At 50.8% G+C, this 14,783-nt stretch overlaps 1 protein-coding gene across 2 annotated transcripts in view; it reads right to left on the bottom strand.

Annotated features, from left to right (window-relative positions):
* SMAD3 (SMAD family member 3) overlaps positions 1-14,783 on the bottom strand; it is a 119,299-nt gene that overhangs the window by 77,607 nt on the left and 26,909 nt on the right. Inside the window, exon 1 of one of the 2 annotated variants that reach the window (XM_086711021.1) lies at positions 10,686-10,706. The exons of the other annotated variant lie outside the window; for it this stretch is intronic. The gene's annotated coding sequence lies outside the window, so the exon portion shown is untranslated. Of the gene's footprint in view, positions 1-10,685; positions 10,707-14,783 lie in introns of those variants that run through there. 2 annotated transcript variants of the gene reach the window in all.

Raw genomic sequence — 14,783 nt, 5'->3', positions numbered from 1 at the left:
TCCAACCTTGCACCCATTTTACAGATGACAATCACGAGGCCCAGAGCACCGCAGTGACTTACACAAGGTCACCCAGCCCCAAAGAGAGCAAAATGACTCAGCTTTTCAAAAGCTCCACTACAAGCCGGTCTCAGTCCAGGCAAGCTTTCCCGCACACAGAGAATTTACAATGGAAATGGTGTCTTGCAAGTTAACAAGCCATGGGAACTTACTCGTTGCCAAGCACCAAAAGTTCCAAAGTGCATATTCACCCCCTGTGTTCATTTGAAAAGTATTTAAGTGACTGCTCTATCAGGCACCATGCTAGGCTCAGAGGACAAGAAGGTTGAATAAGGACCACTCCCTCTGCCTTCAAGGAGAATCCAGGGATGAGACACAGACCAGCCCATGGAAAATAAATCTATTTCAAATGTGCCTTGACTTATGGAACATTCATTACAATAATATCGCTTTGATCTTTGTAATTTTACCTTTATCTCCAATCAGTGAAATCTCTACATGTCCCCTAGTTTTAGTTCTTCTCAAAGGAAAATGAAACTCAAGGGTCTATTTTCAGTATATTAAGTCATAAACCACAGGGCATACATGAGGGCCCAGAGCTCAGTTTAGAACCCCTGCAGTCCAGAGAAGAGAGCTCACACAAGGCAGAGACCACCCTGTGGTCCAGATGAGCAACAATGCAGTGAGCGACCTGGGCGCCAGCACCCTGCCAGCCTTTGACCCAGAGATCGGCCCCACAGAGCTCCTGCTCTCAAGAGGCTTACTGTCTAGGACTGAAAAGACAGACCCAAAACACAGAATTTTTATACATCATGGTGCCCGCTGAGAACTCAGTGTGCTCGGGCGACTGTGGGAATCTTCCAGGCTCAGCATGAGGCAAAGCAAAGAGGGAAGAAGTGGCCTAGGGCAGGGAGAGGAAGATATAGACAGGACTCAAGTCAGAAGAGGGATTCTTGACTGTTTTGGGCAAAGAGTGATCATTTTTAATTCCAATGATTTTCAAAGAACACTCCCCCAATATTGTACTTGAAATTATTTACTCCACAGATGATATTAGTGTCCACATGGATCCTGATCGTTTGCATCAAACATGCAACCTAACAATCTTCAGCTGCCAGGCTGGGAAAACGCTTTACAAAGCCCCCGAGGGCAAGGCTGAGTGAGAGATGGGAGATGACCTCAGGGGACAGACCTCAGGGGACAGGCCGAGTTGTCCCCGAGGCACCCGCAGCTATGGATGGTTTCTAAGTAGGGAGGTGCCAGAACACGATGACCTTGGGCACATGGGGAGAGCAGATCCAAGGGGGTGGGAGGGGAGGCTCAGTTATCCAGGTGAGGAGGTGACTTTCCATACCGGACATCAGTGTCCTGGAAGCCTCCTGCCCCCCAATAATCCTCCCTTCCAAAAACTAAGCCAAGATCACCCACTCACTTTCAACAATTACCATCCTCTTTGTACCCAAGGCTCATCCTTTCTGCCTGCATTCTCAGGCCACATCCACATGGGGGAGGTGAGGGGGGTCTGGGTGGTACACGGCACAGGACACGTGAAGTGGGTTAGAGGTGGGAGCGTAGGTTCCAAGGAGACACCACTCCCCCCGCCCCCCCCCCCCCCCCCCCCCCGCAGTGCACTGAACACAGCTGCTCAGGCAATGATTGGGCTGCACAAACCACATGACCTTGACAGGGGTGGGAGGGGACCCGGGAAAGCGCTCTCCAAGAGGGATGATTTTCAGCCCTTTGCTGCTTCATTGGCCTCAACCCACAGGTGACCACAAACTGCATCAGTGACAAGACTCTCCTCTGCGGCACCTTGGAAAGCAAGAGCTGATAAATCTCAAGCCGGGCAGAGGGCAGGTTGCTGAAGCCGTGTGATGGGGTGGCCACGCCCCTCTCCCCAAATAAAGCTCCCTCTCCTGGCACTACCATGGCCACAGTGCCTGAGGTTCCCACCATTTGTCATTCCTCTGGCATCCAAGGCCCAAAGTCGGACTACATCAAATGCTTCCTTGACACATGAGTCACTAAAATCTATTTCTTTCAAATCCACGTAGTAAACATTAACAGAGGGCCTGCCCATACCAGGTCCTGTCCTGGGCCTCGGGTGGGGGAGGAAGATGACTAAGGCCTGGGCACTGGAGGCTGGAGGAGTAGGCACGGAAGCCAAATTGTACAGACAAAGCCTTACAAACCTGGCCAAGGAGACTAGCCTCTGCTTGGGCTCACCAGAATATTCCTGAAGAGTCTCAAACCACCAGGGAATAGGTTTCGATGCCATCATTTTGCATCCCCTGGGGTTATAAACACTATGTCATTAGCACCTTTAACACCTAAGTGTGAATTAGGTAATCAGAGGAAGTGTCACCTTGCAAAAGACCGAGATGTGGGACTGATGCATTTTGATGCCAGAGGAGTGATGCCAGGAAGAAAGGGTGCTCAGTGGCCACTCAGTGGGGCCTGGAGAGTATGGGACAGGCCCTGAGGGAACCAAGGTGCCTGAGCAATGGCAGCACAAGCTGACACATCCTCCATATACAATTCATGCCTACAAATATTTACTGTACTCCTCAGTCCTGGGCCCTGGGCATGGTAGAGAACAAAAGAGATGGTCCCTGCCCTCCAGGAGAAGACAGACAGTAGACAGATAACCACACAGATTTAGAACTATAAGCTGGGATAAGATCTACAAGGGAAAGGAATAGGGTGCTAAAAGAGAGTATATCAGGAGATAAAGTTTAAATGGGGACAGCGGGGGGACAGTGAGGGCTCTCTTAGGAGAGAATAGTTAAGCTGAGACCTGACTCACATCAGCTGAAAACTATGGAGAAGAGCATTCCAGGCAGAAGGAACAGCATGTGCAAAGGCCCTGAGGAAGGAAATGTAAAAAGGCCAGAGTGGGGCTGAACGCCCAGCTAGAGGTGGAAGCTGGACAGGCAGGTCAGGCCAGACCCACAGCCTCATTAGGGATTCAGATCCTTACCCTCAAGACAACAGCAAGTCCCTGAATGATTTTTAGCAGATGTACAAGATAATAGGATGTACATTTTATAGAGATCACTCTGGTTGCCAGTACAGGCAGAGAGACCAGCTAGGAGGAAATGAGGCCAGAGATCCCCTGGTTTGGATGAGGCAGCCACAGTCAAGATGGGGGAGCCAACGGAGATAGATATTCTGGAGGTAGAACCACCAGGGCTTGGTGATGGACAGGATGGCTGGCCAGAGAGGGAAGACAGTGACAGGGAGGACCTCCCCAAATCTGGCTCAGGCACCTCAGTGGATGGTGGGACTTTCACTGAGGAAGTGGAGGCTGGGCAGATGGCAGGGATGAGCAGGGCAGATCAACACTTAGATGTGGGACATGCCCAAGCAAGGCCTGGAGAGGTGGCCCAGCAGACATGTCGACAGGGGCACGAACAGGCCCCTGTATGCAGCTTCACGCAGAGATGGGTCACTGGTGGTTGAGAATCCCATGGGCTCTCCAGCCAGGCCATCAGGGTAAGAGAATTTCTTGGCACCTGAGCCCAGACGACACATTCCTGTGTTTCCCTCTTGTGTCCCATCAGAGAGAAAGGCTTTCCCTTTTCTGGAAGTGTCAAAAATGCAGCACAGGAACCTCCTTCAGCTGCCAGGGTGACTAATATTTATCACTGGTATATACAGTAGCCATTCTTCATGGCCATGAAATTCAGCCACAAGCCTCTCAAGAGCCCTGCCCAAGCTCAGCCATGCCTCAGCATTCCACAAGGCTGAATAATACCCCTTGCTTCCCGAAGGGGTTCTGCTTACCTTACATGCCAGAAGCTTCTCCGTGTCCTGCACTCACAGCTTACAGGTCAGAGTCCAGGGTCTCCCCTGTGGCACGGAGGGGCACTGTGACCTTGCCCGGCCTGCGCCTCCAGCCTGAGGTCCTACTGCAGGAAAGAGGTGGTACTTCCCTCCCTGTAGACAGCAGGGGAAGGACAGGGATGGCGGGAATTTCCAAAGGACCTCTGCCAACCCTTTGGTTTTCACAAGAGCAAACTGAGGAGCAAAGAAACCAAGTAGCTTCGCCCAAGGTCCAACAGCAGAGCTGAGACAAAAACTCCAGGCCAGGGCTTACTCTCTGGGGTCCTGAGCAAAGGGCTTGGGTGGGTGAGATGGTACTGTGGGCAGCTTGCCAGAGAGACCCCTGGGGGAGACCAGCAAGCAGATCAGGATAAACAGTCACTGGGACATCCCGCAAAAATCAAACTCTCAAAGAGACCGCACGTGGGATGCCATGCCATCTGTCCTTCCCCAGCAACTCTCAAATGAGAAGCAGGCAGCAGGGCTAAAAGAGAAGGAAGAATCAGGCCTCAGGAGACTGATAAAAGGCTCCCAGGCACACGGGGAGGGGGTCAGGCGCTCCTCAGAGGTGGCTTTCCACAAGATCCCAGCTCTTAACAGAAATGGTTTCATTCATGCAACACGGTTTATGAATTTATCTATGCCCAAAGGTCTCTGTGAAGGGAAGCCCACAGAGGAAGTACTTTCTCATGTGACAATGACCATTGAGGAAACAAGATAACAAGAAAGATAGCACAGGACACAGCGATCTGGTGTCAGCTTTGCCATTTGTGCCAAGCCTCCTGCCAACGTTATCTGCCTATGGCACCTGCCAGAACAGAAGGGGCTAATGGTAAATCAACTGGAAAAAGGGCAATGCCCACAGTTGTATTTTTTATCACTTAGTATGTGCAGAACAACACTGAGTCCCTACCGGGAACTGAGGGAAGAGAGGGCCTACACTCCTTTCCAGGCACAGATACTCTTAAATTCTGGAATATGGAAGGGTGACCACAAAATGCAGAAGGACAGGACAGAGAGGCAGCCTCAAAAGGGCAGTCCTTTCTTCCTAGAAGCTCCATCTTCTATAATCAGACACGTTGGTTAGTAGTTCTTAACCCATGACTTCATGTTTATGTGGACACCGTCCTGAGAACTGGGAGTCATTCATTCATTCATTCATCGAGCATGCTGCAATACCAACACTGTACCACACAACTTTCAGGGTTTATGAAAGTTAAGAAATACCCAGGCCCTGCCCTGCCTCCTCTGCAAAAGCTCTCAGCTGGCAAAAGCAGGGATGGGGTGGGGAGGGTGAAAATCCTGAAATCCGATCTGATCTATTTTCCTGCCTTTGAACACTACCACCACCACCAACAACCAGCAGAGGCAGGAACTTTTGAAAATAGGGGGCTGTTACCCGCTGCTCAGCTCCTGCCCCCTTTCCTTCTTCCAGATTTCCTGCCTCCCCTTCTGTACCATCACCTCAACCACCCTTAAATGTCAACACCTCTGGAAAGGGTGACAAAAATTCTGCCACCTTAAATGGTGCAAATAGCCTCTCCCGTTAGTTCAAGCGAGTGTTTATGGAGATCTAGCAATAAGCTAGGCACAAAAACGAGAGGTCCGGCACAATCACTCAAGGGGACATCAAAGCTGCAATAGCCAACCCAGAAGCGTGAACGGTTGCGGGGGGGACTCTCTTGATGGTTTTGGCTGAGTGCCAGCTACACACGAGAGGGGAGCCCATCCCACCGCCCCGTCTTCCCCACAGCTCCATGACCACCGGTGTCAGAGCAGGGAAGGGTAGTCAAGTGGAGGCAACTGAGGCCCAAGGACGGTGAGTGCATATCAGGGGTCCTGGACTCTGGGTCAGTGGCATACACCAGCTCCCCGCTACTCCTGAGGCCCCTTGCTGGACCCAGCATTGATGTCAAGGCCACAGTTCTTGACAACCTACCCATAAGACCATGAATAACTCGTATCTGCATATCTCTTTGTGGTTTTCCAAAACTCTCTCCTGATCATTGTGGTAGCCTTTGATACAGGCTGGATAGATCTTACTATCCTCATTTTGTAGGATAGAAAGTGAGTCCCAAGGTGCACCTTGTTTGAAGCCACGTGGACCGGGGACAAGTACCTAGGCCTTGGAGGATACTATCCACTACTCTTTTTTTTTTTTTTAATTTTTTTTTTCAACGTTTATTTATTTTTGGGACAGAGAGAGACAGAGCATGAACGGGCGAGGGGCAGAGAGAGAGGGAGACACAGAATCGGAAACAGGCTCCAGGCTCTGAGCCATCAGCCCAGAGCCCGACGCGGGGCTCGAACTCACGGACCGCGAGATCGTGACCTGGCTGAAGTCGGACACTTAACCGACTGCGCCACCCAGGCGCCCCTCCACTACTCTTCTATAAGAGGGAGGGGGGTTATAAAAAATGAGCCTAAGACACAGCTTCTGTAAAGTTGGCACTCCCATCTGGGTAGATGAATGACAGACACACAGTCAAGTTACTGATCATGGAGAGGGCCAGATTGACACATTCAAAAGTATTTATGAAGCATGTACTGTGTGCCAGACCCGGGAGGTGATTCAGTAGACCATTTAGAGAAAAGGGAGGTGGTCACAGTGAGCTGGGATAAATAGTCAAGGAAGATCCAACAGAAGAGGTGGGGCTCATTCTGGGCTTTAAAGAAAGAAAGGTACAGACAGGGGCACCAGGGTGGCTCAGTCAGTTAAGTGTCTGACTTCGGCTCAGGTCGTGATCCCATGGTATGTGGGTTCAAGCCCCACGTCCAGCTCTCTGCTGACAGCTCAGAGCCCAGAGCCTGCTTCAGATTCTGTATCTCCCTCTTTCTGTCCCTCCCCTGCTCATGCTCTCTCAAACATAAAAGTTAAAAAAAAAATTTTTTTTTTTAAATAAAGAAGGGTACAGAGAAGTCTAGGAATACATCCCAAGAAACATACAGGCGAGCCAAAGCAAGGTGGTGGGGTGTGGATACAGCAGGCTGGGGAGGTGCTGTGACGAGTCTCATCTGGAAGGAATAGAGGCCCACAGAGAAGGCAAACCCAGAGTGGTCGGCTCTGGAGGACTTTAAGTACCAGGCTAAGGGGACCTCATAACCTGCTTGCAGAAATGTGGTTGGTGGGTTCTTCCCAGCCCTATCCAAGACCGCTGCCTGCTACAGACCCACCAGGACCAAGGAGCTCAGAGTTCCACCTGTTTAACAGAATTCGCCGGAGCCCTGGTTCCATGGCCCACAGCCCACATGCCTGTATCCCACGCACAGGTCAGCCTGGGCTGGCCCTCAGCTAGCACCTTGGGCAAACACAAAATCTCTGCAGGTCAGGAAAACAGCTGAACATTCACAAATCCCTTTGTGCTCAAGACAATGTGGGTGTGAGGCATCCTTTTAAAAGGGCCACATTTCACACATTCTAAGTGGTTTTCACACGTTTCTGTGCAAGTGCATGACTGCTGTATGTGTGAGCATAATGCATTTCAAAAGGGAAAAAACAGTGGGTAAGTCTGACTCATCCTACTCCTCTGGCTTTCTCCTTTCTCTGAGTGGGTGCCCTCTCTCTCTCTCTCTCTTTCACTCTCACTGCATTGCCCCTGGACTCTAATCTGAACGGCACAGTGGGCCTGGGGGTCTGCAGGATTCATCAGGTCAATTGCGCTCCCTCTCAATGCGTGGCCTTCCAGGTGACCCGTGAAAAAACACAATTACACTGGGAACTTCTGGAGGACAGGGCCGGGCTTCCCCACACCACCTCAGGGCGGGCGCCTCCCAAGCCCATTTGATGGCACAAATAAATGCCCGTGCACTCGAGCCTGGCGGCCCATGACAGAGGCTCCCTGGAAAGGGGGACAAATGCCACCCCATGACTGCAGACGTAGACCGGTGGGCATCAGTCCTTCAAGGAGTTCTTTTGGCCCCTCCCGCCCTTTGGTTTCTTTAGTCACCTCAGGAAGAGCCTCCGCTAACAAAGCACATTAATGTCCATCACCTCGCTTGGGTGCTCACCCCGACTCCGTGATGTGGGAGAGGCCAGGATATTCTTTCTCTTTTCTTTTTTAAAAAAAAAAAATTTTTAACGTTTTAATTTATTTTCGAGACAGAGAGAGACAAAGCATGAGCAGGGGAGGGGCAGAGAGAGAGGGAGACACAGAATCCGAAGCAGGCTCCAGGCTCTGAGCTGTCAGCACAGGGCTCGACTTGGGGCTCGAACCCACCAACCGTGAGATCATGACCTGAGCCAATGTCAGATGCTTAACCAACTGAGCCACCCAGGCGCCCCCCAGGACATTCTGTAGGCCACTTTGCTAGGGTCACATCACCAACATTAAGATGCAGCTCTTGTCATTGCTTGTCCATGGATCCTACCACGAGGAAAACTAAATTTCCAAGATTCTGAAACCTTATTTGCTTCCTCCTCAGGATTAAATAGACATTTAATTCAGCTACTGTTCAGCCTCCTAAATGGCAGTGCCATCATCATCGACACTACGTGGCCACCACCCAGGACAATATGCCAGAGCCCGACCTAAGAGGTAAGGCAGGCCGATCCGCTACATAACCAGAAGGGGGGACACCCTTTGCTACATGTGAAACCTTTTCTGACATCCAAGCATTTCAACAGCTCACTGACTTCCATACATAAATATTACTATAAGCTACAGTTTCATTTACCCTGTGCTGGGGCCAAGAGGGTTTGAAAGCAGAGTGCGCACAAATTAGGTACTGGAAAGTTTCTTATTTCCTGTCGTGTCAGATGTTCACAGTCAAAAAGAAGAAGCGGTGTCACATGGTGAGTCTCCCATCGAACACCAAATGCATGTGTTTACACATAATTAGTTCCTTTTGCTAAATGTCAAAATTGAGCAGCACAACTGGAATTGTTCTAGACACACACATGGGGACACAGCCCAGGTCTTTGGCGGTTTCCACGAAACCGCACCTGGGCCTCCTGACAGCTGAACTAATCCAGGTGCTGTCCCCCCACCCCCAGCATAGGACAGGCTCCCCCAGTATCCAAGGAAAGCACTAATCACCAAATGGAACACAACTGAACCTCGGTGGCCCCGAACGTACCCCGTGATGTAAAGGGGCCACAAAAACCCACTTTTCCACTACAGTTTTCCTAATGGAAAGTGAGAAGGCTGGGAATCCCAATTCCTAAGCCCAGGACCTTGCTCTGTGTCCTGGGGCAAGCCATTAGGCCTTTCTGGGTCGCTGGTTCCTCATAAAGGTAGAGCCTGAATCAGAAAGCCCCAAGCGGGCTTCGGCTCCCGTGTCCACAAATGACCCCTTCCCTTTCACGCTCGTCCAACACAAGCACAGGAGAACCCAAGCTGGTGAGAGGGGACACCAGGAGAGGAACACACTTTTAAACACTTCATGTCGTGATTCAACGCACCTAACAAGGAGACACCATTTTAAGGCGTCCAATTCAGCGGCATTCAGTTCGTGCACAGTGTCTGCAACCATGACGTTTATCTAGTTCCGGAACATTTTCATCACCCCGAAAAGGAAACCCTGCACCCACGAAACAGTCACTCCCCATTTCCCCTCCTCGACCTCTGGCAGCCATTCATCAGCCTTCTAGCTCTACGGGGTGTGCCGACTCCGGATATTTCACCTAAATGGAACCCTACGGCAGGCAGCCTGCCTTGCGGGCCTGGCTTCTTCCACTCCGGGTCACGTTCTCGAGGTTTCATCACCTGCGTCGTGGCACGTGCTTCCTTTCTCAGCTGAAAAAAATATTTCATTGCATAGAGGAATAGGCCTCTTAACTACCCAAATCCTTCACCGACTTCGGTTCTAATTGGGAGTAATAATTAAATGAGATAATGTACGGGACGTCGTGGGAACACAGGGAGAGCTCAGCGAGCGGTAGCTTCGTCGTCATCCTCGTCTTCACCACCCCAACAAAAACTCCTCTAGCACGCCTCGCCGGTAGCGCGTCACCCCCTCTGGCTCGGGACTCACCAGCTTGGGTGCGCCGCCCCGCCCCGAGGCCACCCCCAGGTCCCAACTTCTCCCAGTAGGTGAATCCCAACATTCGGCACACGCGCCGGATCCTTCCCCGGTTCTCCCGCCTGCGGGAACCCCTTCTGAGCACGCGAGGAGGAAGCAGGGACAACCGGAAGCAAGCAACACCAGCGGGCCTCTTTGGAGCAGTCTTGCCACGGGAAGTCGACCAAGCTAGCAAAGTGTCGGGGAGGTAGCGTAATTCTTTCTTGCTCCAAACAACCACCCCCGCCCCCGCCACGGGATTCCTTCAAATGGGTTTCCCGTCACGCCCAAGACCTCATTCAGGGGACACACTCAGCGCTCGGCAACGGATGTTTGCTTCCCCCTCCACATGAGGGGCCCGTTCGGCCCCGGAGACAGAAAGGCCGGGGTCCGCAGTTCACGTCCCAGCCCCAAGCGCTGGAACACCAAGAGCCACCTGTGAGGGTCCGTCTGTTCTCCGGGAAAACACGGAAGGCGCGCCCGCTTTCCCGAAGGCCGGCGCGAGAATCCACGGTGCCGCGGAGATGTGCCGTATCATGACCCAGGACTACCGTGTCCGCATTTGCGAAGCGTTTCGACCCACCGACCCGTCTTTACGGGTAGCGCGAACCTCCCCACGGGTCCCCTCACACAGCAAGATGCTCTCCCGACCGGGTGAGCCTCCACGGCCCCGCCCCCCCCAGTCTCCATCCGGGTCTCCCCGCTGAGCCCCACGGTCCCCTCCCACACCGAGATCATCTCCCCTCCCGCTGAGAGCCTCCACGGCCCCGCCCCCTAGTCTCCATCCGGGTCTCCCCGCTGAGCACCATGGGTCCCCGGAGCCCCACTGGGGTGTGTGGGACCCGGATGCCCACTTTCACCTGCCTTCCGGGGACCGCGGAGGCCTCCGCGACCAAAGCAATCGCTCCCCAAGTGCTCTGTGGCCAGCTCTCTCCCAGCTCCCAAAGCTTGTTTTCTTTAATTAGCTCGCTGTGGCAGGAGAAAAACGCGGCCCCACCCTCGAAATGAGCAGATCTGGGCCTCAAATGTACTCTGTGGTTTGCCTCTGTGCTGCCAAGCTGTTAGCCAGGGAGTAACAAGCTACCGGGGCTCGGGAGGCAAGGGGTGGTAAGAAACCCCCGCTACAGTAAGACAGGCCTTTCTCTTCCCAACATCTGACATCTGTCAGCCACAAGGCTGGGTTGTGCCCCTTCCTGAGTCCCTGAAACCCACGATTGTGGTCTCAGTCAGGGGACAATTCCAAATTCCGCGGCTTTTCTTTCTCTCTTTCCCTCCTTGTCCCCTTTTCCTTCTTTTAGAACGGGCTCGTGGGGGCAGTTCATGCTACATCCAAGTCTGTTCCTCTCATCTTGCAGATGAAGAACTGAGGCCCAAGCAAAGCAACGGCTTCTCCGTTGCTCCTGGCCAGAGCGCGCACGATTTAAATCAACAGAGGATTCCCCATAGAGCTCTTCCTAACACAGCATCTTGAATTTAAGCTTATGAAAGCCCTCTACCTGTGTGCCCTCCACTGGGCCACGTGCTGTAGGGCAGGCAGCCCATTTTACAGATGAGTATAACAAGGCCTGGTGGAGAAGGGACTGTTGTCACTTGTCTCATGATTAAGGGGGAAAGGAGAGGACCCAGATCAAACTCCAAACACTCTAATTCTCCCCTCATGCCAGTAACTTCTAAAACACACAGTTGGAAGAGCTGCTTAGAAGTCTGAGGCAACGTTTCCATAAGCATCTGTACTCATGGAATCTTGAAGTTAGACCTCAAATGCTGGGGTCCCCAGAAACTACTACTTTGATCCTAGCACTTCTAGGGATGGTTTCTTCCTCCTTCACCATCATGACCATTGCAACCATTTATTCAACATTATGTGCCAGACACAATGTTAACTCCCTCCCTTGCACTCTTCTAATACCCTAGGAGGTGGTTACCATTATGCCCATTTTATAGATGGGGAAACCAAGACTTGAAGAGCCTGCCCAAGATCCAATAACTACTAAAGAAGTGAAGACAAGATTTGACCCAAGAATCCAGCCTCCAAGAGGCTCACACTCTCACAACTACAATACAACGAGAACCACCTGGTGAAGAAACAGATCCTGCCCAAGGAGACCAAGCCAGAGCTGGATTCTACCAGAAGCCTCTCTCAGCCCACTTCTTGTTCATGCCTCTAACACCTAGCAGCTCAAAATTTCCCAAGAGTGAATGCACAGTAGGCCCCAAAGTACCACCAACAGGACTGTGCATGTAGCCTCTGAAATTCCTCAACTGTGGTCCCTATCCACAGACCCAGCAAAACCTGAACAGCCTATAATCTTCAGAGCAAGTGTCAATGCTCACTTGTCTATATGTTGTTTCTTGGCTCTGTGACCCAGAAGATAGTATGAGAAGACCAAAGATCTAGCAAAGGGCCTGCGTGTGCAAGACGAGCTTGAGACCGCCAGCCCCAGGATGCCAGCCAGAATGGGTTACAGAATATGTGGGGCCCAGGGCAAAATAAAAATGTGGAGCCCCTTGGACAAAAAGCAAGAAAAAGATACCAATAATGGTATCAAAACGGAAAACTTTTTCTTTTCCTTCCAGAGCCTCTCTCTTGGCTTGTTAGGGCATTTTTCAAATTTGCTATTTAATATCCTTCTAAAAAAAGTTAAAGTTTAAATTATTAGCATGAGTTTTACCACTCATGTTTATGCTATGCAATGCAGTTTTAAATACAAACATAAGAGCATTTTAACTAAGATGTGAAATCACTGAACTTACACAATCTGTATTTCATGGCTTGGACACACAGACACACTGTGACTTTACCAGAACAATGGCGACACTGCATAAAACTAACTCAACTGTTTTTACTTCACTTCTTGATATGCACACATCCTACCAACACTCAACCTTCTGCTTACCGATGAGTAAGGAAGGGCTGAAAGGAATGGCCACTGTGGGCTGGTGGCCTTAGCTTTCTTTTTCTAGGTCATCATTTTCAGTGTGAGTGGTTGGCTGGTATGGGGAAGTAACACAAGTAAGAAGGTGGAAGACAGGATTTCTCGGTCGTTAATGTTTCTTAGGATGGCATGGCCTTCTCTCTGTATCTAAACAAGTTCTGGTTCAAAGGGAAAACATCGGGCCTGTCAGGGCAGAAAGCAACAATGGGGGCGACTGGGTGGCTCAGTTGGTTAAGCGTCCAACTCGGTTTTGGCTCAGGTCATCATCTCACAGTTCGTGGGTTCAAGCATCACATCAGGCTCTGTGCTGACAGTGTAGAGCCTGCTTGGGATTCTCTTTCTCTGTGCCCCTCCCCTGCTTGTGCTTGCTCTCAAAAAATAATCTTGAAAAGAAAAAAAGAAAAGAGAAAAGAAACAACGTGCATGCGTCTCTCTTCTACTCAAGCTCATGCTCCACCATCTGATTGGACTTCACTTACAAGACCCTAGCTCAGAGAAAAACAAGAATTTAAGATGCTGACAACAGATACTGAACCAAGCACAGGGCCCTCCTGAGCGTGGGACTGTGTGTGACTGCACACTCAGTGTGCCCATGAAGCTGGCCCTGATGCCAGCCACACCTGTGTCAAGGTCAGGCTCAAGACACTCCCACAGCTCTTGGCGGGCTGCTTGGTCTAAAGCCAAATTAGCTCAAGTCCCCACATCCAGAGGCCCTGTGTTGGTTCCGGGCTTCAATATTGAAAGATAAAAGTGGTCTGGGTTAAAATGTTCATCTACCTCAGTACCTGATGGGCTGAGAAACTTCACGGGCAGTTTTTCACCTTTCTGGGGCTGCCACACTGTGTGACAGTTCCTTTGTCAACATGGTATAGCACGTTGGGTGAGCAACCAGCCACGTTTTTATCCGGTCAACACCAAAGGAAGGAAAGAAGAGACCATTTCCCAGCTCTTCGCAAGGTGACAAATGCTGAGCTAAGCTTTGTACGTGCATTAACTCAAGCTCCTAACAACCCTGAGAGACAGGTATCATTATCACCCTTTTACTGCTGGAAAAACTGAGACTCAAAGAAGAGAGGGGACTTGCCTAAGACCTGTCCATCCACTCGGCTCAGGCTGACCTTTCTGGACCTGTCACCACCCCACTGAGGCTCCTTGTGATATTGTGATTTGTAATATATATTTGGTCTTTGTCCACCATTCCTGGCACAGAGCTCCTGAAATCCTTGTAATTTCATAGAGGAGAGCCATAAGGGCATCTTTTGTTATAATTTCTGAAACAGTTCCAGAGCAGTGAAGGTGACAAGAGTATCTTTTGTTACTCATAATGAGCCCCTTTCAACTACAACTGGGTTTCTGTAAGTGAGGGGACTTAAGTTCCTAAGGAGGGACACCTGGGTACCAGGGAAACCAACCATGTGATTAGAAGGTTGGAACTTTCAGCCACAGCTCCCCACCTCCACCCCCACCTCTGGGAACAGAAGGGCTAAAGATGGAGTTCAATCACTGATGGCCAATGACTTAATCAATCGTGCCTTAATAATGACGTCAACACAACATCCCGAACGGATGGGGTTCAGAGAGCACTGACAAAACACGCAGGCTCAGAGCCCCCTCCCACATATCTTGCCCTGGGCATCTCTTCCATCTGGCTCTTCCTGACTTGTATCCTTTTATAAACCAGTAAAATGTTTTCCTGAGTTTTCTGAGTCACTCTGGCAAATTAATTGAACCTCTGATCAAGAGCCCATAGATTATAACAGGACTCAGACGGGCATCTGAATGGCGGGGTGGGGGTGGGGGCACTCTTTTGGGACTGAGCTGTTAACCTGCAGCATCTGATGCTATCCCCCAGTAGACAGTGTCTGGATAGAATTAAACTGCAGGGAAGACATTCAGCCGGTTTCCAACGAATCTGAGAATTGCTCAGTGTGGGGAAATTGCGTGTGCGTGCACACACGGCAACTAGAAGCATCACGAGTGAAGTATGCTGGGAGTCGAAGAGACATATAGAAGAGTTTTTGA

Source organism: Puma concolor, chromosome B3 (assembly GCF_028749965.1).
Source record: "Puma concolor isolate L17-30 chromosome B3, mPumCon1.1.hap2, whole genome shotgun sequence".
Classification (NCBI taxonomy): domain Eukaryota; kingdom Metazoa; phylum Chordata; class Mammalia; order Carnivora; family Felidae; genus Puma; species Puma concolor.
This window is presented reverse-complemented; position numbering and strand designations above follow the sequence as displayed.